General features: G+C 43.7%; 1 long non-coding RNA gene across 1 annotated transcript; it reads right to left on the bottom strand.

Moving 5' to 3' along the window:
- Positions 1-5783: 5783 nt before the first annotated feature.
- LOC309566128 lies at positions 5784-12375 on the bottom strand. The gene is made up of 3 exons (XR_014225852.1): positions 12238-12375; positions 10926-11012; positions 5784-6037 (listed from the first exon to the last, which is right to left on the bottom strand). It is a non-coding gene; the product is annotated as an uncharacterized lncRNA (long non-coding RNA).
- Positions 12376-21196: the final 8821 nt, after the last annotated feature.

Below are 21196 nucleotides of genomic sequence, written 5' to 3'. Positions count from 1 at the left end.
TAAAGTGTCACTTCACTTGTCAGATGCTTCCACCTCCTTCAGTGCTCGAGTGACCGACCAACACACTTAATGGTGGTGGCACTGGTGGATAGCGTCTGGGTGGCACTGTGGCACTGACTGCACTGGTTCAAAAAGCCATATATATTTAATTATTTCAATTCTCAATCTCATAGGTCCTCTCCTCATAAGATATTAATAACTTAAGATTAGGAGATGAACGTCTTGGCGGCCCTGGCAGGATGACAGGGACACCCGCCACTTCTGGAGCCGAGCCGATGTGATTCCCCAACATGTGACAAAGTGACAGCCAGGAGATCTAGTGGCTAGTAGTGCTCAACAATACCGCTTTTATATATAAAAATGAAATAAAATATACTGACTCACAATTTAGTAGTAGGTAGCGTGTAGCAGTAGGCAGCACAACTCAATTCAATCAATCCCACAGCCTCGCTCGCGCCGCGGCCCGCGGAATCACTGTCATGATCATCAAGTTAAGACCGCACTGGAGGAGCCGTGCTGCCGTCTTCCCGCTCGAGGTCTCCGCCTCTAAACGTGTTGTGTGTCACTCAGACTCCACCCCTTAGGGCCCTTACTGAGAGGAGTTGTGACACGGGCGGCGGGACTCGGAGCATTTTCTTCGTCATCTCATCTTCTTCTCTATGAGGTGAGTGAGGTGGACCGTGGAGAGGGCCTAATCCTTGCCATGGCACATGTGCCATTTGAGAATCAAATAATCAATATAAAATATTAATATATTATATATACACGGGTCATGGGTGGCTTTTTTGAACCAAGAAGAGTGAGACTGACGGCTATGATGATTATCCGACCATCCATGGTCCATGGACCATAAGTGTTGTGTTGTGGTGGTGCCTGTGCTTCCTGCGGCCTGCCTCTGCCTGTGCGGCTGGGCCTGCACTGCAGTGGCCACTGGCAGTGGCACTTGACTTGAGCAAAGCAAATGAGCACTACTAGTGTGAAGGACAGGTGGTGGAAGCATGTTCTGACAAGTTCTTATAAGGAAAATAATATAGACAGCTTTTTGAAGCAGTGCAGTGCCAGTGCTACTAAGGTGAGAGGCAGAGAGGGAGGCTATCCAGTCCACCACTTTACTTGAGCAGATCACAGAAGAAAGGTGGAAGCATCTGACAGCAAGTGACAGCACTTCTTAGATTGCACACTAGAATTCAGTTATGGACTTTTCCTTATAAAGTTTAGTTTACACACTTAAACTTGCACCCAACTTATTCACAATCACAACTTATTTTATTGTGGTATTGTCATATATATTTTATATGAATTAAATTTACATTGTGGGAATAATTTGCACTGCATTTAGCACAGACATGTCACTTTATTTTTGATACTGTGGGCGATGATTTTGAATACAAGAAGAATATATATAATTGCAGGCGCTTTATTAGCATTTTTAGCACAGCCACTTTGTTAGTAGTTTTTGATGCATTTTTCACTTTAAGCGTTGTAGGTTTGAAGAAGCTGGCCTGGCACATCATCATCAATTGAGCAAATCAAATCAAACCGCGATTAAGAAGACTGCGCATGCTCCTGTTCTGCCTTTTGATCAGCTGAAAAGATGGACGAATCAAAAACACCACCTTCCACCCCTGGCCCTTCAACTTCAAGTGATCTGCCTGGCTGTGAGAGTGAGGAAGCTCAGGAAGGAGACCACTCCTGGCATTAAAAGGTGGATGCTTTAAAAGGGGAAGGGAGGGACTTTATCTGTTTTTTGTTTACAAAAAGTTACAGCCTAAGGAATTGTGATTGTCCTTTAGGTTAATCATTTGAATAAATCATTTGAAATAATAAAAAACAATATGATGTTCAAACTTTTGACTTCTTTCTTTAATAACTACATAACACAGTACTTGTACTTCTACTTCCACTACTTGAGTAGAATTTTTTTTTTCAAAACTACTGGTACTTTTTACTTTTAGTACTTAAGTAGCAAATTTTTTGAAAAAACTACTTGCAATACTTAAGTAAAAAAAATTTTGAATACTTTAGTACTTCTACTTAAGTAACTTTTTCTGCGAGCACTTCCACTTCTACTCAAGTCACTTTTTGATCGAGCACTTGTACTTTTACTCAAGTAGAAATTTTGAATACTTTATACAAGTCTGCTAACACCAGGACGCGGTCCTTGGGATCACCCAGCCAGGCAGTGTGCAGGTTCAGTCCGGAGACAGAGAAGCAGACAAGGGAAAGCCAGAGAGAAGTCAGACGAGCCAAAGGTCAGGGCAGGCAGCCTTAAGCGTGGTCAGACAATCCGGATCGGCAACGGTGGTAGCAGTTCAGTAGGTAGGGACAAAGCAGAAGAGTAGTCGGTAGTCAATTCCTGGTCAGCAGTGGATTTGTGGTAGTAGGCAAAAGCAGCAGCTGAGGAGAAGCTTGATCATGGCTCAGGAGCTCAATAATCAGCAAGCTGGCGTGCAAGGGGCTGGACTTATATAGGGAAGTACCAGGTGTGGGGAATAAAGAGTGATGAGCAAGGCTTGGCAATACTAAGGTTGAATAATAGGCTTCAGGGAGAAATGTCCAGAGAGGACGGTAGCTACCACCTGGGGTGTGGCTGGTCACGGGTTCGAATCCTGACACCCAGATAGTACCTTGTTACATGGCTCCCAACTATCTCTATCTCTTATTTCGAGGGACTGTCCCTGATTTGGAACAAAGTCCCTCTGTCCCTCTTTCCTCCTCATTTGTTGTCCATTTTGATTTGATCTATATAGTTGTATATAAAATGCACTTTTTGTCTTTTAAAAAGTGTTTCCCAGTGCTAAACCTTTCATCCAATTTCTAAATTTCTGTATTTGTAATTTCCAAAAGCCAGTATAAAGGAATAATAGTGGTAAAAAACAAAAGCACTTGTGGGTTTAACCAATCTTTTTTTTTTTTTTTTGTATAATTGTCAGGGAACATTCAACAGAAGAACTGGCATATCTGTCAATAGCCATCAGAATCGCACAATGCTAATGCGCATGTGCACACGGAGAAGAACGGTAAAGAAGTTATATGTGCCAGTGTGACGCCAAAGTGCATGCAATGCGTGACAGATCCTAGTGCCCAGTGGCCTATTTAAAGCCAGCAGCAGCAACTACTAATTGCTGGATGATCGTCAGCCCCCTGTGTTTCCTGTACCTTGTGTATCCTGATTGTGCACCTCCTGTTAGCGACCCGGGTTGCCTTTGACCTGATTCACCTTGATTCCTGGCTCTGACCCTTGACTTGAAATTCTAACTTGCTTCAGCTTGATCCACTGTGTTTGACTTTGGCTTGGCTCACCGACTCTGCTAATACCAGCTTACCCATGTAAGATCCAAGCTTGTTCCAGTTCTGCTTCCTGCTTGCCCTGCTGCCAAGCATGCCCAGAACTGCTAAGGACACCTTCCCTACAGAGCATCCTGCCTGTTCCTGCTGCCCTCCGGTGCTCAGCTCTATAACAACTGGCAACCCGTGCTTCTTTGGGCACTGCATCCCCTGTATCACCTCCAGGGGTGTTCTGCACCTAGCCGCAAGGGGAGCCTCTCACCTCTGACCAGGTACATGACAATAATTCTCCTTTAACTGGGTGTGGCAGGGGTGTGTGTCCTATGGCTACATACTTCCTCTAATAGGTGTCCCTCATTCTCATCTTAAAATGTTGGGAGGTATGCTTGTTATAATAGCTTGCTCGGCTTGCTGCCTGTACTGACCCTGTTTCTGCCCGCTGCCTGGACCGTTCCATTCCCTTTTTGGCTGACCATGTCTCTGCCTGCTGCCGGGGACACCAGCCCCAGACATCCTCTGTAGATAACTTCACTCCTTGTACAGAGAGAGAGAGGCACTGACCTTGTTCCCCTCTCTCTGTAACCCCGAAAACTGGGAGCGACGAGTAGTTCATCACTTCCGGTTCTGCCTCTTTGTTTACCTGGCCACCAGAGGCCAGATAAGCAGCCAATCGGACCAATCTCGGTCTGATCGGCTGCAGGGGGGGGGGGGGGGCAGAGGAGAGATTTGGGGTTGAATAGACCTCAAATCTCTCCATAAAGAGGACCTGTTACAGCCCATGCTGTCACAAGGGATGTTGTTCATCCCTTATGATAGCAATAAAGTACAAAAATTTTAAAAAAGCGTAAAAAAAACAATGTTGTATAAAATAAGTAAATAATAATAATAAAAAAATTGAAAGCGCCACCGTCCCACTGCATACGTTACTCCCGCAGACATATGTTAACAATGCTTGCACCACGCATATGAGGTATTGTTGTGAACATCAGCGTGAGAGCCATAATTCTAGCACCAGACCTCCTGTGCAACTCTAAACTGGTAACCTGTGAAGGCGTTTAAAGCGTTGACTATGGAGAATTTTAAGCAACGTGGTTTGCCGCCATTCCACAGGCAGACGCAATTTTAAAGCGTGACATTTTGGGTATCAATTTACTCGGCATAACATCATCTTTCACATTTTACAAAACATTTGGGCTAACTTTAGTGTTTTGTTTTTTTTTTTTTATTCACGAAAGTGTTTTTTTTTTCCAAAAAAATTGCGTTTAACTACCGGCGGGCTCTAATTTCCGGGAGGCCATCTTTAAACGGCCTCCCAGTAACAGGCTCCCCGCGCGCTCCCGCGAGCGCGCATCGGGGAAAATCTGTATCGGCTGTGTCCCTTGGACACAGCCAATCACAGATCGTGGTGAATGGCCAATCACAGCGGCCATTTATCACGTGATCGGACCGTGCAATGAGAGATGATCTCATATGTAAACATATGAGATCATCTCTCATCGCCAGCTCTCCTTCCTCACACAGAGACTGCAGTGTGAGGAAGAGGAGGGCCGATCTGCGGTAAGGGGACACAGAGGAATGTAATCAGGGCACTGATGACCAGTGCCCTGATTACACAAGAGGGGAAAAAATGCCATAAGTGCCCACAGTGCCCGCAATCAGTGCCCCCCATCAGTGCCCACAATCAGTGCCCATAGTGCTGCCAGTCAGTGCCTGCTCATCTAGGCACTGATGGGCACTGACTAGCAGCACTATGGGCACTGAGTGTGGGCACTGATGGTGCTGCTCATCAGTGCTCGTCAGTGTCCATCAGTGCCACCCATCAGTGTCCATCAGTGCCGCCTCTCAGTGCCCATAAGTGCCGCCTCTCAGTGCCCATAAGTGCCATCCGTCAGTGCCGCCTCTCAGTGCCCAGCAGTGCCACCTCTCAGTGCCCAGCAGTGCCACCTATCAGTGCTCATCAGTGCCGCCTATCAGTGCTCATCAGTAAAAGTGCACACAACATAGAGAGATATGGGAAATAATTATCGACATTTACACACGTACACAGGTTGAACTGGATGGACTATTGTCTTTATTCAACCTCACCTACTATGTAAATATGTAATTTACTAAAAAATTATAGCAAAAAAACTAAAACTTAAAAAAACTCACCATGCCTCTAACTAAATACTTAGCATTGTCTGCTTTCCAAAAATTGGTCATTTTGGGGGTATTTGTACTGTCCTGACATTTTAGCACCTCAAGAACTGAGATGAGGCTGTCAGTACATATGATTGATTGATTACATTCACATACTGTATACTGTATATATGTACCATAGTTTGTGGACTCTTCAGACATACTAAATAATATACACCTATTTGTTTTTGGTCTTTTTTTTTTTTTTTTTACATAGAAATGTGGCAGAATAAATCAGTTTTATAACCGATGTAAGTAAGAAAATTGTGTTTTTGCTCTTTTTTTGCTTTATATTGTAAAAAACAAAAAACAAACAAACAGTGATGATTAAATACCAGTAAAAGAAAGCTCTATCTGTCTAAAAAAAATGATATAAAAATCATTTGGGTACAATGTTGCTTTACTGAGTAATTGTCATTCAAAGTGTGACAGTGCTAGAAACTGAAAAATGGCCTGGACAGGAAGGAGGTTTAACATGCTGGTCTTCGAGTCGTTAAGTTCAGAAAACATTCTTTTTTGGTGCCAATCCTTTTCAAAAAAGTTTCTTTCAAAGATCCTGTTGTGCTGTTTGCTAAAAAAAAATAAATAATAATAATAAATAAATAAATAAATAACTGAGAGAAGACCTTATCTTAAATATTATCTTCTACACTGGAGCTTCATTGCAGAAAAATGTGAGACTCCTAAGAGCCGGTTAACACAGGCACGACCCGACTTTGCCGGGCGACCTGTGAAGTTGCGGTGCGCAGCTCGCACCGCGATCTCGGAGCGGCATGCACAGACTTCATATCATTGAAGTCAATGCAGGTTGCTCCAGGTCGCCCCAAAGTAGCTCAGGACCCTTTTTCTAAGTCGGAGCGACTTGTGTCGCTCCTATTAGAACGGGTCCTGTGCTAATCTATGGCAGGCGACCCACGGCGACTTGTCAGGCGACCTGGTCGCCTGACAAGTCACCCCAGTGTGAACCGGCTCTTAAAGATAAAAACATCAATAACAATAATAATATAGCAGTATAGATTTGTTCAACCTGCTTTAAGTGCAACCTAGGAAATTCTTTTGACTCAATCCAGGAATCACTTCAGTTTATTATAAAATATGTGTTGGTCCACATACAATAACCCTCACCAACCTGTAGTTAAAGGTGAGTGAGGGGTATTTAAAAAAAACAAAACAAAAGTGTTACATATATTCACCTAAATCTAAAGTGACCCAGATCCTCTCTTTTCAGGACTGCAGATGATTGGTTCTTCTTTAGGTGTCTGTGTAGCTGCCTGCACCACCAATCACCACTCTGTTCATGAGAAATGGCCCCACAAAGTCTCTTCTGGGTGCGTTGATCTCCTGGGTCCCTGGTAGCTCTCACAGAACACAACAGTGTTGTAAAGGTCAGCAGGAGGAACCATAATGCCACATACCTGCAGGGCTGCCGCTAGAAATCCTGGGGCCCCATACAGCCTACCTGACAGGGCCCCCCCCTTCCACCGAAAATATCAAAATTATATTATCACCACCTCCCCAATCCCTCTTCCTAGCAGAAATCTCTCCCAATCACCCCTCACAGCACAACCCCCCAAATCCCTCCACAAATTCACAACCCCATCCCCGTACAGAGTGCAGGGGTCAGGAATACATTCAGGAGAATGCTAGATACAGAATGCAGGGTTCTGGGGTGCATTATGCACAGGGTTCAGGAGAGTTCTAGATAGGGAGTAGTGCCTTACTAAGCTGACCAAGATTTCCCATAGATGCAAATGTTAGACAGGGAGCATTGCCATACCAAGTTGACCAAGATTCTCCATTGGGGCCAATGTTAAAAATTGGGAGTAGTGCTATACCAAGGTGACCAAGATTTCCCATTGGGGTCAATGTTAAAAATCCAAGGTGACCAAGATTCTCCATTGAGGATAATGTTAAAAATTGGGAGTAGTGCTATACCAAGGTGACCATGATTCTCCATTGGGGCCAATATTAGAAATTGGGAGTAGTGCTATACCAAGGTGACCAAGATTCTCCATTGGGACCAATGTTAAAAATCAGGAGTAGTGCTATACCAAGGTGACCAAGATTCTCCATTGAGGATAATGTTAAAAAAGGGAGTAGTGCTATACTAAGGTGACCAAGATTTCCCATTGAGGCCAATGTTAAAAATCGGGAGTAGTGCCATACCAAGCTGTACATAGTAGCGAATGTACGTAAATGCCTCTGTACTGCACCTCTTCCCAGCTGCTACAACCTCTGCAACACACACACCTCTCCTCTGCCCTCATCTTCCCCAAAGGTCCCCCATCTTCCACTTGATTACATTTCTAAAATACCTTTCTGTTGCTTATATAAATAATAGTGTAGCGCAGTCCAGTATCAAAATAAATTATGACAAATTAAAGTAAATCCTTAAAAAGCCACAAACATCATTATAAAAACCATATGGTAGTAAAAAAGTTCATAAGGTGAAGATATAGATGGTAAGAAAACACACAGTCCACTGGTGATCCGGTGAAATAAATAATATGTGTGACTTGAGTGCTCATAAAATCCCATCACCCGGCATTCTCTGCCTCTCACCTCCAGAACTTGACCCCACAGGGTCTAAAAGCATGAATCAATCTCCACGATGATCAGCCAAAACGATATCAATAGGACCAGACAAATGCCTCCAGCATAACGATATCTCAAGGTCACAGAGGATACTCTTTCCCAATAAGCTCCAAAACATATGGATAAAAGAGGAAACAATCTAGTGCTCTCTGTTGCAGAAATAACATTTTATTGCTCAAAAAATGATATTGCACTTACAATGTGTCCCGGTTCAATGGGCATATAAATAGCAGAGCATGCAGCGTGCTGTGAGGTGTCTGGCTTCGGTGTTGTATGGCCGACGGACCGAGTGACCAATCCCCCGTTACGCGTTACGTCTGGTGTGCGTAGACTTCTTCAGCGGTGAAGAAGTCTACGCCCACCAGACGTAACGCGTACGGGGGATTGGTCACTCGGTCCGTCGGCCATACAACACGGAAGCCAGACACCTCACAGCACGCTGCATGCTCTGCTATTTATATGCCCATTGAACCGGGACACAATGTAAGTGCAATATCATTTTTTGAGCAATAAAATGTTATTTCTGCAACAGAGAGCACTAGATTGTTTCCTCTTTTATCCATATGTTTTGGAGCTTATTGGGAAAGAGTATCCTCTGTGACCTTGAGATATCGTTATGCTGGAGGCATTTGTCTGGTCCTATTGATTTCGTTTTGGCTGATCATCGTGGAGATTGATTCATGCTTTTAGACCCTGTGGGGTCAAGTTCTGGAGGTGAGAGGCAGAGAATGCCAGGTGATGGGATTTTATGAGCACTCAAGTCACACATATTATTTATTTCACCGGATCACCAGTGGACTGTGTGTTTTCTTACCATCTATATCTTCACCTTATGAACTTTTTTACTACCATATGGTTTTTATAATAATGTTTTTGGCTTTTTAAGGATTTACTTTAATTTGTCATAATTTATTTTGATACTGGACTGCGCTACACTATTATTTATATATGTATTGAGGGTGTTGGATTACACTTGAGTGTTAGCTGCTGGTCTAAGTCTATACTCATTCAACGCTGAATCTTCTATTATTTTTGTTATACCTTTCTGTTGCTGGCTGCCATATCTTCCTTCTCCTTCTTCCCTATGCACATGTTGCTTGACACAGGGGGCGGGTCTGAGTAGCAGTCCCTCCCATTACCGATATCACAGCATGAATTTGACAGGTGCAGTCTCTCATTGTGGCTGCATAGTGCACACCCAGCTGGTTTGTTAGCCAATCCCTGGCTGTTCTAAATGTTCCCACTGCTGCAGGTCCTTCTGAGCTAGGAGGTAACATTTATCACCAGAATTATGCCAGACAAAGCCTCTGTGCAGCGGGACAGCGGGACAGTCCTGCTCATGTTATGAGGTATGCTGTCATCCTACCGATCTTCCTGCTGTCCGGGCCCCCTTATGTGCCGGTGCCCCATACATGAGTACTGGCTGTACCCCCCTGATGGCGGCCCTGCATACCTGGTTGGAGGCCAAGGCGAAGAGAGGGCTTCCCTTGAAGTTAATATCAAAGCACCCCTGGAGGTGAGGACAGGGAGTGCAGGGCTCAAAGATACATGGGTTGCCTGCTAGAGACTGCTCGTGGTGATGTCTGGCTGGAGAGTTGCTGGACAGGATATCCAGGAAGTCAGCTGTAGTATGGGAACCCTCAATGGTGGGACCAGTCTGGAGCAGCAGCAGGTAGCACCCACTGCAGGTAGCAGGGTTGACTGGTAGAACTAAGCCGAAGAGTGAAATCAAGACAGAGCCGAAGTTGTGTTCAGGAGCCAAACATGAGAACAAGAGAGTAGTCAGGGAAGTAGGCTGGAGTCATACACGGGTGATCAGAAGAGACAAAGTCCATTAGAGCAAGCCGGGGTCAAAACCAGGAATCAGGCAGAAGATGGGTCCAGCAGCAAGCGAAAGTCGGTAATGGGAAATCCAAGATGCACAGGAAACACCGGAACAAGGGCACTGGGGAGTCAAAGATCAACCAGCAATCTCTGGAGGCTGTTGTCTTCCTTATAAAGGGCGTGTGGTGCCAGACCTGGATGAGGGAATGCGCAGACTTGCACCAGTGCGCATGCTTGAGTCCTAATTTGTCTGTGTGCATTCCTGTGTAGAAAAGTGCAGCCATGTGAAGTACTGGCATAACTAGTGCCAGTTCTTTGTTTTGGCGCACATGGAGCTACAGAAGACCCAAGAGGTTAACAATCCTGGAAGTTCCAGCTTCCCAGCATACTTCACGGTACCATTTCGAATCAGAATTGTGTTTAGCAGCACAGACAGTGGAAAAACTAAGTCGTTTGTACTTTTTTTTAAAGGTATACTTTACTTGTTTTGTAATTTTAAAGTAGAAGTATCAACATTATTTCCAAATCTTTGTGGAATCCCCCAGGGAAAAAAGCACATGGAGCCATACTGATTCATGCTATAGTTGATGAGCTAGCATGGTCATCAGCATGTCACCCAATCCTCCACCACTGTCAACATGCTGCTCAGAAGGAGGCACATTTATTAATCAGGTGTGAGTGACAGGGCTTGTTTCTGGCAGTAGGGGCATGCTAGAGAGGAGCGCTGTCATTCTCCACAGCAGGGGAGGCGCCTGCCATAGTGACAGTCTTGTGTATGTGTTTATGCAGAAGGCAGCATTAAAAGAGCATCACTGTACAGATCTTGGTTGAACTTGTCTGCCACTTCTAGTTGGCACTATGACGGTGCTGTGCTGTAGCTCGACCACAGAAATGTCCATAAATTGGGCTTCAGCCTGGGGTGGAGCTAATAGCAAGCAGAAACAGAAAAAAAGTTTTGGCTGGAGTTGCACTTTAAATCAGCAGGCAGGAACAATATAGCTTTTAAGAAGTATAAATGAGCAGTAATTCAAGATACTCACATGCTTACAACAGTTTGGTAATCATCCCAACACAAGCACATAAGATGGAAAACACTATTTCAGTTTTCATCCAAAAAGAAGGGCCACCTGAAAAGTAAAACACAGAAATGTAGACATTGACAGGAAATTGTTTGTAGGACTTAAATATATAGAACTAGTAAATACATTTCTTTTCTAGTTTTGGTTAATTTTTCTGATTTGTGGTACTTCGTCTTTTAAATTGTTGAGTTTAAAAAAATTCCAAATAAGTATTCCAGCATAAGAGGAGAATGAATACTTACTTACCTGTTAATACTTACCTGTTGCTTTACTGTCAGAATGCCCTGTTCAAGATCTGACTTGCGTTGCGACTTCCATTCAAATCAATAGGCTCCCATAGGGAACCATTGATTTTGAATGGAGGCAGAAAAAAACGCTGCTAAAAGCAACGTGGCAAAACGTGCAATAACGCAAATGGAAAAAACTACTGAAAGCACGTTTTTACAGCTGCTTTTTCCGGCGTCAGAAGTAGCTTTGACGCACGTTTTTTCTAACGCCCCGTGTGCATGGGGCTTTAAACAAAGGGTGTGAACAGTGGCGGTTGGTGCATTGGGGGCGCAGGGGCGCCGCTCCCCCTATCCATGCGTCCGGCCTCCTAATCTACATGCGGGGCGCCGGATGCATGGAGTTCAATGGGGCTTTTTTTTTGTTAGCATGTGATTAGAGCCAGAGGCTCTAATAGGCTAAAAAAAAAAAAGAGCACTGCGCCCCGAGCCCACCCAGTTGTGTGACAATAGCGATTAGCGAATGAATATTCGCTATTGTCACAGGGATCCTCCTCCTGGCCAATCAGGAAGCGGGTCCGTCTGCGCCCCCCCCCCGGCCCATGGAGCACCAGCCGCCACTGGGTGTGAATACTTATGTACATGGGATTTTTTTCGTTATTTTATTTTTAATAAATTTGCAAAGATTTCAAACAAACTTCTTTCACGTTGTCATTATGGGGGATTGTTTGTTGAATTTTGAGGAAAATAATGAATTGAATCCATTTTGGAATAAGCCTGTAACGTAGCAAAATGTGGAAAAAGTGAAGCAATGGGAATACTTTCCGGATGCACTGTAGATCAGACCAAAATGAGGGACAAATGAGAAGGAAAGAAGGACAGAGGGACTTTGTTCCGAATCAGGGACAGTCCCTCAAAATCAGGGACAGTTGGGAGCTATGCATAATTTAAGTGTGGCATGTAAAGCCCACCCTCTTGGGCGTTACATGGTTGGTTAGAAGCACGTTGGGTGAAGGCACTTGCTCTAGATAAGTTACATTTCCAGTTACCTGAGCGAATATGAGTACCACTCCCTAAAAACTTAACAGATATGTTTTTGGTAGTGATGACGGCCCCGCAGTAGTACATCCCATATACCGGATTCTTCACAATCACTGTGAAAAGAGAAGGTTCTCCAATTATCGTGATATTCTTCTCCGTAATATTCCCATTGGCAGTTAACCGAGTCAGGATCGTGGCATTGTTCTTCACATAGGTGGTGAAACTACAACTACACGTAACTGTGCAGGTGAAGTTAGTTTCTTTTTCTTTCGGCACGTACAGCACGCTAGGATTTTGGCCAACTGAAACCTCACCACATTCTGTAAAAAAAAAAAATAAATAACTGTAAAGTAAATGAAAAACAAAATCATTTTTTTTTTAAACTCTTGAGATTGATATAGCTCCAGATCAATCTAGATGATTACCCATGTAAAGAAATTGTGTCCAGATTTATCTTTTTTTTTAATTATTATTATTAAAGGAAAACTGTCCCAAAATAGTAATAAAAACAAAAAACATTTTTTTTAAATGTAGCTGTATATTTCTTGGTACTATCATAACTTTCCACCAAAAAAAACCTCAAATGAAATTCTCCTGCTCCTGACGATCGCAGTGATACCACATATGTGTATGTTAGTTGTTGTATGTACTCGTAGTACAGCCCAAACACAATAGTGTACATTTTGTTTTTTTTTTTTTTTTTTTATCCTACCTAAAACACACTGACACTGACACTAAGGCCTCTTTCACACGGTCCGCCTCCCTGCTGAGCCGGCGGATGACAGCTCCGTCTCCGCTTGCAGTGCGGAGAGGGAGGTGTCACAGCCCCCGCTGCTCTCTATGGGAGATCGGATGAGAGCGGACCGCCTGTCCGCTCTCATCCGATCCGATCCGATACCTGAACGGATGGAAAAATAGGGTTTCCATCCGTCCAGATTTCACGGACAGGATCGGATACGGATGGCAGCGGGTGTCAGCGGAGGTGTCTCCGCTGACATCCGCTGCCCCATAGAGCTGCATGGAGTATCCGATCAGATCCACCTAAAAAACTGACAGGCGGATCTGATCGGACCGGCCGTGTGAAAGAGCCCAAACTGATATTAAAAAAAAAATTATATCCAAAAAAATAAAAATAAAATACTGACCCTAATCTTGATCCAAACACTAACCCTGGCACTGACCTAGATCAAACCTTAATCTAGGTATTTTTTTTTTTTGTATTTTATTATTTTATTTCTTTTAATATTATTATTAAAATTTTTCTTTTTAAACACACTTTTTTTTTCTTTTTTCTCTGCAAAGAGACGGCTTACAGAAAGAGAGGAAGGACAGCAGTTCCTCTATCTCTGTCCAGGGCAGCCATCCCTGCCGTACCCATCGTTCCCAGGCTCTGCGATTGGACGGTAGAGCCCATGAAAGGCAGCCGCGGGAGGGGAGTGGGACCCCCTTTCCGCCACATGCACAAGTGACCGAGTGGCTAATTATGGATTATTGGGCTGGATGGTATTTTTTTAGGCACCAAAATGAACATATTGATAAAATACTTTTACTTTACTAGTGCGAAACAGTAAAAACAAAGTCAGATCAAACACTAAAACATCTTCTTAAAAACAGACTACAAGTTATAGAGTCATGTAACATTTACGACCGTTATTTGTGTTTAACAAGAGGGTTCAACGCGTTTCAACTCAAAGAGTCTCCATCAGGGGTCACATAATATGTTGGTTGTCTAGAATACCGCTTCCTCCAGTCTTGAACATAGATATCAGATATTATAGCAGCCCTAAATACAAGACTAGCCAACAAATAGCATGTATAAGATCTGGAACGTTTATTGAACAAACTCACACAGAATATATACCCCACCATGTCAGGTGAGCCTGATTACATTATCCTATGTAGATGAAATTGTATACAGAAATAAAATTAACATAACTAAGGAACAACCAACACAAACAGTATTCTACTTCCCCTCTAGCAACTAAAGCTAAATGTGATTTAATGAACCACTTGCTGACCACCCGCCGTAGTGTTACAGTGGAAGGTTGGCTCTGTCCCGCGAAATGACATACCTGTACGTTGCTTTGCGGAACCACAAGGGGGGGGGGGGTGCGCAAGTGCCGATTGACTACAGTGGGAGCCACAAGGGGGGGTGTGCGCAAGTGCTGATTGACTACAGGGGGAGCCAATCAGCGGGTTCGGCGGCCGCGATATCTGTCGGTCACCCGCGATCACTCCCCACGGAGACAGAACAGTGGTCTGCCGTTGTAAACACAGCAGACTGCTGTTCTGTCAGTTATGAACACAGGGATCCTCCTATTTAGGAACACAGGTCTCTGCGTTCATGCATCAAGCCCACCCCCCCCACAGTTAGAAAGCACCCCCTAGGGACACATTAACCCTTTGATTACCTACCTGGTGTTAACCCCTTCCTTGCCAGTGTCATTAGTACAGTAACAGTGCATATTTTTAGCACTGATTACTTTAGTAATGTCACTGGTCCCCCAAAAGTGTCACAAATGTCAGTTAGGGGTCCGATCTGTCCGCCGCAATGTCGCATTCCCACTAAAAATCGCAGATCGCCGCCATTACTAGTAAAAAAATAAATAAATAAAAATGACATAAATCTTTCCCCTAGTTTGTAGACGTGAAAACTTTTACGCAAACCAATCAAAATACACTTACAGTACCTGGATTTTTTTTTTCCAAAAATATGTAGCAGAATACAAATTGACCTAAAATGATGAAGACATTCGATTTTTTTATTTTTTTTTATTTTTATTGGGAATGTTATATAGCAGAAAGTCAAAAACATTTTTTTTTTTTCAGAATTGTCGCTCTTTTTTTGTTTATAGCGCAAAAAATAAAAAATCGCAGAGGTGATCAAATACCATCAAAAGAAAGCTCTATTCGTGGGGGAAGAAAAAGAACATAAATTTTATTTGAGTATAGCGTCACACGACCGCGCAATTGTCAGTTAAATTAACGCAGTGCTGAATCGCAAAAAAATGGCCTGGTCATTAAGGGGGAAAACCTTCCCATCCAGAAGTGGTTAACATGCTAATTAACTCAGGACTTAAACCAGCCTGGGTGACAAGACTGGCCGGCAACAAGGCTAAACAACGTACATTACACATTGTCCTAAATATAAACACAGAACACCTTAATAAACAGACAATAGCAAGAGACCCCAGTAACAGACTGTCTGGCTCTGACCTACAATAGTCTATGAGGCAAAGCTCATACAATGTTCCATCATTCTGATACAATGTGTAATTAATGTATCATAGATTTCCTGGGAGATATCGTTGATAAATATTACTGTCCCATTTGAAGTAATCCAGACCATATTCTCAGTGTCCATTAAGTAGTTCTCCATCATTTTCTCGGTCATCCTGTGCCCTTATTAGACACGGGGTGGCTTGCACATAACCCATGACCTGGGGAGCTGAGACTGGGATTTCCCAACCTCTCTAAGGTAAGTTGGGTTACACGGGCCCCCCACAAACAAAGTGACCCATGTCACATCGGGCCCCCCACAACCAAAGTGACTCCCATCACATCGGGCCCCCCCAACCAAAATATCTCCCGTCACATCGGGTCCCCACGACCAAAGTGACTCCCATCACATCAGGCCCCCAACCAAAGTGACTCCCATCACATTGGGTCCCCACAATCAAAGTGACTCCCATCACATCGGGCCCCCCCCCAACCAAAGTGACTCCCATCACATCGGGCCCCCCCCCACCAAAGTGACTCATGTCACATCGGGCCCCCAAGCAAAGTGACTCCCGTCCCATCAGGCCCCCCAACCAAAGTGACTCCCATCACATCGGGCCCCCCAACCAAAGTGACTCCCATCACATCGGGCCCCCCCCACCAAAGAGACTCATGTCACATCGGGACCCCCCCAACCAAAGTGACTCCCATCACAACGGGCCCCCCAACCAAAGGGACTCCCATCACAACGGGCCTCCCAACCAAAGTGACTCCCATCACAACGGGCCCCCCAACCAAAGTGACTCCCATCCCAACGGGCCCCCCAACCAAAGGGACTCCCATCACAACGGGCCTCCCAACCAAAGGTACTCCCATCACAACGGGCCTCCCAACCAAAGTGACTCCCATCACAACGGGCCTCCCAACCAAAGTGACTCCTGTCACAAAACCTAAAAAGCCTTTTGCATAAACCTTGCAAATCCTACCTTGACTGCAGACTTGAGTCATAGATAAAAGCAAAAAATAGGCGTTCAATATGGCAAAATGGGCCATTCTATCAGGATGCTGCAAACTCCGTCCGGGTAACATATAAAACAAACATGAGAAAGTAAAATGTATTTATGAGGTGGGTGCTTTTTTTTATTTTTTACAGCAGGATGTACGATTTCTCAACAGATTAGACGATAAGCGCTCGCAACAGGAAACCTCAAGAGATCTTACACCTCTTGAACAACCCTAGGTGGAAGTACCTATCAGGAAATAATAGGGCGACATAATACACTGCCTGGCCAAAAAAAAAAGTCGCCACCAAAAAAAAAAAAGTCACACACTCTAATATTTTGTTGGCTTTGATTACGGCAATCGAAACCTTTCATCTAATTTCTAAATTACTGCATTTGTAAATTTTAAAAACCAGTATAATGGAGTAGTAGTGGTAAAAAAAAAGCACTTGTGGGTTTAAGTAACAGTTAACCACTTGCCGACCGCCGCAAGTACATTTACTGCGGCGGTCAGCCCCTCACAGGCAAAGCGACGTAGTACTACGTCGCTAGCCTGTGAGGCTCTCGGGAGCGAGTGCGCGCCGCCGAATGCACGCTCCCGCTCGGTCACGGACCCCCCCGCGCGTGTGCCTGGCGGACCCGATGTCCGCCGGGCACTCGCGATCGTCCATTACACCGGGAGAAAGGCAGGCGGCTAATGTAAACAAAGCCGCCTGTCATTCTCCCCTGTGTAAGAATGGTGATCATACGGTTCTACTATGTAGGACCGTTGATCACTGTTCTTATACTTAAAGCCACAGCCAATCACAGTAAGAATCACGCCCCTAGGGACACACTTAACCCCTCCCTCTCAAAAAAAGTTAACCCCTTCACTGCCAGTGTCATTTTTACAGTAACAGTGCGTATGTATAGCACTGATTACTGTAGTAATGTCACTGGTAACCCCAAAAGTGTCAAAAATGTCAGTCAAGGGTCCGATCTGTCCGCCGCAATGTCGCAGTCCCGCAAAAAAAATCGCAGATCGCCGCCATTACGCGTTTAAAAAAAAAACAACAAAAATGACAAAAATCTTTCCCTTAGTTAGTAAACGCAATAACTTTTGCGCAAACCAATCAAAATACGCTTTTTGCGATTTTTTTTTTTACCAAAAATATATAGCATAAAACAAATTGGCCTAAAATGTTAAAAAATTTAGATTTTTACATTTTTTTGGGGGAATTTCATCTAAACATAAATTGAAAAATATTGTTATTTTTGCAAAATTGTCGCTCTTTTTTTGTTTATAGCGCATGATAAAAAAATCGCACAGGTGATCAAATACCACCAAAAGAAAGCTCTGTTTGTGGGAAAAAAGGACGTCAAATTCGTTTAGGTACAGCGTCGCACGACCGCGCAATTGTCCGTTAAAGTCACGCAGTGCCGAATCGCAAAATAGGCCCTGGTCAGGAAGGGGGTAAAATCTTCCGGGGCTTAAGTGGTTAACTAACACCTGACAAAGGAAAACAGCATATTGTGAAAAATATAGATAGCTATCTATGCTTTTCACTATATGCTCTTTTCCTTTGTCAGGTGTTGTGTATGACATTGTGTAACCGCATTATTTTGTTTTAACTAATCTGGAGGTTTTCTCTGGATTCATGTGATCTTCTTTACATGTTTCATGCAATAAACTTCATATTTTTTGAGATTTTTTTCCCTTTTTTTCTCTTTTCCTATATTTTCTTATACTTTTTTTGAAATTCATACTTTGTCTACCCATTGCCCTTAAAAGTCCCATCCAGAGGGTTTTTCCTTTTGTATGTATTGATTTTGGGATGCGGGCATACTAATCTCTATTTGGCTCCAGTGTAAGGCAATTATAGTTCCAGTGAAGAGAACTCCTAAGGCGTCAGCATACCAAGACAATTTAGACAATTTCATGCTCCCAACTTCGTGGGAAGAGTTTGGGGATGACCCCTTCCTGTTCCAACATGACTGCACACCAGTGCACAAAGCAAGGTCCATAAAGACAAGGATGAGCGAGTTTGGGGTGGAGGAACTTGACTGGTCTGCACAGAGTCTTGACCTCAACCCAATAGAACACCTTTGGCATGAATTCGTGCGGAGACTGCAAGCCAAGCCTTCAGTACCTGACATTCTTATTGCTCTTCTAAAAGAATGGTCAAACATTCCCATAGACACACTCCTAAACCTTGTGGACAGCCTTCCTCAGAAGAGTTGAAGCTGTTATAGCTGCAAAGGGTGGGCCAACTCAATATTGAACCCTACGGACTAAGACTGGGATGCCATTAAAATTCATGTGCGTGTAAAGGCAGGCGTCCCAATACTTTTGACAATATTGTGTGTATATATATATATATATATATATATATATATATACATACAGGTGCATCTCATAAAATGAAAATATTATCAAAAAGGTAATTTATTTCAGTAATTCAATTAAAAAATTTAAACTAATATATTTTATAGAGATGCATTACACACAAATTTAGACATTTCAAGCATTTCTTTGTTTTCATTTTGATGATTATGGCTTACAGCTTGTGACACCCCAAAATTCAGTATCTCAGAAAATTAGGCTTACTGAAAAGTCTGTCCATGTACAGTATAGGATGCACTCAATACTTGGTCGGGGCTCCTTTTGCATGAATTGCTGCATCAATGCGGTGTGGCATGGAGGCGATCTATGGGGTTAAGGTCAGGTGGGTTTGCTGGCCAATCAAGCACAGTGATACAATGATAGGTGCCAAGTCCTGCTGGAAAATGAAAATCAGCATCTCCATAAAGCTGATCAGCAGAGGGAAGCATGAAGTGCTCTAGAATTTCCTGCTAGAGGGCTGCACTGACTTTGGATAAAACACAGTGGACCAACACCAGCAGATGACACGGCTCTCCATATCATCACTGACTGTGGAAACTTCACACTGGACCTCATGCAACTTGGATTTTGTGCCTCTTTACTCCTCCTCCAGACTCTGGGACCTTGATTTCAAAATGAAATGCGAAATATTTCACATTCAATGATGATTCCTGATGTTCCCCTTTAACTCTAGGGACGTTATTCAAATAAACATTACTTGCAATATACACATCCTTTGAGAGAGCCTTATAGAACAAATCAGGAGAAACTGCAAGCTCAACTACTTTTCCCTGCCTTCTAGTAAGTTCTAGAATATAGTGGGCTGGAAGAGGCAGACCCTGACCTTGAATATTGATGGCACTCTAGCCAATCCTTGGGGAGGTGTGTCCAGAAGGTGGAGAGATAGTCGATAAATAGTCTGAGGCCTGGAGCAGCAGGGTTCTTGTCCTGAAGGGGGAGATCCTAGCTTTCTGGGCAGGTTAGCTGAGGCTTGCAGGGAGCTCACCAAGGTCATGGCTCAGTGGAAGCTGGGGGGCCTGTCACATTGAGTTCATTGAGATCCCTGCTCAGGAGGAGCTCGGGGGGCCTGTTGTTCCTGGAAGCAGTTTTTGAGCCAGGTCATGGGGGTGCACTGAGGATCCGGCCTGGAGATTCACAGTACAGTATCCAGTTAATATTGGACAGGAGATATGCAAGGCTACTTTGCATGCACGGTGGAGAGCACGATTTTCTTTGGTTTGGGCACAAGGATTTATTGCTGGTTATTGTCATGAGGAGCACTTTCCTTTAATCCGTCCAGTAAGGAGGAATTCTAACAGGTGGAGGGAATTGTAAAGTCACCGTTTGATTCCATCACCTTCTAACAACACTTTTGATCACTGGATCATTATTTAAGAAGTTTAGACACGTTGTGTTTGGAACTCTGTTTTCATTATACTTCGTTTCTCTATTATTTTGTGTAATTTGATTATGCATATTTGAGATTTATACACATTGTTTTGTATATAATCACTTGGATAAAGCGCACCACTCATTTCACATCATATATTTATTTTTATCTGGGAGCAGCTTATCACAGACCTAGCGCACTTTCTTTTTATACACATCATTAGGGAATGCTTTGCTCTCGCCATGGGATCAGATGCTGAACTGAGCACTTTCCATGCTCTGACCGGGAGAAGCAGGCAAAGTCCTGAGTCTCATCCATGGGCCATAATCAGTGGGTAGAAGGCTAACCCCTAGACCTCTCCAAAAGCCCTGTCCTGGTTGGGTTTGTCGACTGCCCCAAGGGGTCGTAGACCCTGCAGATTTCTTCATTAGAACACTGAGAGTGCAGCAGATGATTATAATGAACCAGACCCTCCTATTCACATTCACTGTGCACAGGACATGGTGCTATAGCTTCAGAATAACAAAAGGTTAGAAATCTGCTTCTAAAATCCCTGCAATGTACATGGATCACCCAGAGAAGAGTGCTTTCCTTTCTTAATAAAAGTGGAGTTACTCTTTAATCTATAATTAGGCTCTAGTACAGCATCAGAGTTAAAAGTCTGGCCAGGTAGTACATTCAGAAAAAAATATTTTTTTCAATGGCAAATATTGGAGTGTGACCAAAGGGTGGTAATAAATAGCACATACTCAGACTGGTCTGAGGTGGTAAGTGGGGTCCCCCAAGGCTCAGTCCTGGGACCAACCTTGTTCAATTTATTCATAAACAGCATTGAGGACGGGATCAGTAGTTCGTTATCAGTTTTTGCAGATGACACAAAATTGGGCAGGGCAATACCTGCACGGCATGAAGCAGATATCCTACAGAATGACCTGGACAAAATAACAGAGTGGGCAACGACATGGCAAATGAGGTTTAATGTGGAGAAGTGTAAG

The sequence above is a fragment of the Pelophylax lessonae genome (assembly GCF_965119305.1).
Source record: "Pelophylax lessonae genome assembly, chromosome: 11".
Taxonomy (NCBI): domain Eukaryota; kingdom Metazoa; phylum Chordata; class Amphibia; order Anura; family Ranidae; genus Pelophylax; species Pelophylax lessonae.
This window is presented reverse-complemented; position numbering and strand designations above follow the sequence as displayed.